The sequence below is a fragment of the Ziziphus jujuba genome, chromosome 10 (genome assembly GCF_031755915.1).
Source record: "Ziziphus jujuba cultivar Dongzao chromosome 10, ASM3175591v1".
In the NCBI taxonomy this organism is placed as follows: domain Eukaryota; kingdom Viridiplantae; phylum Streptophyta; class Magnoliopsida; order Rosales; family Rhamnaceae; genus Ziziphus; species Ziziphus jujuba.
The window spans coordinates 9,453,589-9,454,844 of NC_083388.1; the positions used below are offsets into that span (position 1 = coordinate 9,453,589).

Sequence of the window (1,256 nt, forward strand, 5' to 3'; positions counted from 1 at the left end):
AAATTTTTTTATTTTTGGTTTGGGCCGGTTTGGACCTCATGATGGGTTTCGGCCCAAATTTTTTTATTTTTACTATTTTGAGATATGAATTTTGATACATTGAGCCAAAATTGTTTAAAATATTTTTTAAACCTTTTTAATTATCAATCTTTAATTATATTATTATTCATGCATTATATTTTAAATTAAATATCTTTTTCAAACTATTATCTAACTTAAATAATTTTAACATACATTCACCTAAGTAAAAATACTAAATAAACTAACTATTAAGCATCAAATATGTGAAATAATACAACATAAAACTATACAACTACAATACAAGTTTATAGCTATCACCTAATTATACAAATACATCATACAACAACAAATAAATTTTCCAACAAGTTTACAACCAATATTAGTTATAAAATAGAATACAACCATATTTGATATTTTAAACTTCAAAATTAACTTAGAATTTAATAAACTAACAATACATAAAAATAAAAATTATTTTAAATAGTCTTCTTCCACACACTTCATTCCACGAGCAACCACCATCAACCACAATCCCATTATCACAATATGCCAAGCAAAGCCATATTCCATTCATCCTTCAACAAGCATTAAAATTACACATTAAATATTAAATGTAACTAGCAATCAATAAACTTAAGTGCAATTTAGTATATTACTAAAATATTATCTAATTTAAAAAATAATTGGAATTAACAACAAACTTACCAAGCAATCATAGATCAATTAGATGGAGGTAGATTTTGTTTTGTAACACAAGATGCTCCTAAACAAATTAAAATATAATATTAAATTAATCAATAAATACTAAAAAAACGTTGTAAATATTACTAAAAAAATTTAAAAAGCTCTAAAAAACATGATAAAAATAAAATTACAAATAATTAAAAAAAATCGTACCTGATTCAATAGAATCATAATATGCAACATCCTCAATTGGTACTTCAACTCTATAATCATATCTCATAGGATTTGATTTCAACCAATTTTGTGAACAAATCAAAGCCTCCACTATTTTTGGACCCAATGAACTTCGAAATGCATCAAGAATACGTCCTCCGGTACTAAATGTAGATTCAGATGCTACTATAGAAACTGGAATGGCATATACATCTCTTGCAATTTGAGATAAAATTCGATATTTTGTGCAATTATTTTTCCACCTAGCCAAAATATCAAATTTCTCACTCTCCACATCCTCACATGGATCAAACAAAAATTTATCAACCTCATTCTTT

General features: G+C 25.0%; 1 long non-coding RNA gene across 1 annotated transcript; it reads right to left on the bottom strand.

Moving 5' to 3' along the window:
* Positions 1-479: 479 nt before the first annotated feature.
* Positions 480-1,030, bottom strand: LOC125420785 (uncharacterized). Its single transcript, XR_007239045.2, has 3 exons — positions 919-1,030; positions 727-784; positions 480-596 (listed from the first exon to the last, which is right to left on the bottom strand). It is a non-coding gene; the product is annotated as an uncharacterized LOC125420785 (long non-coding RNA).
* Positions 1,031-1,256: the final 226 nt, after the last annotated feature.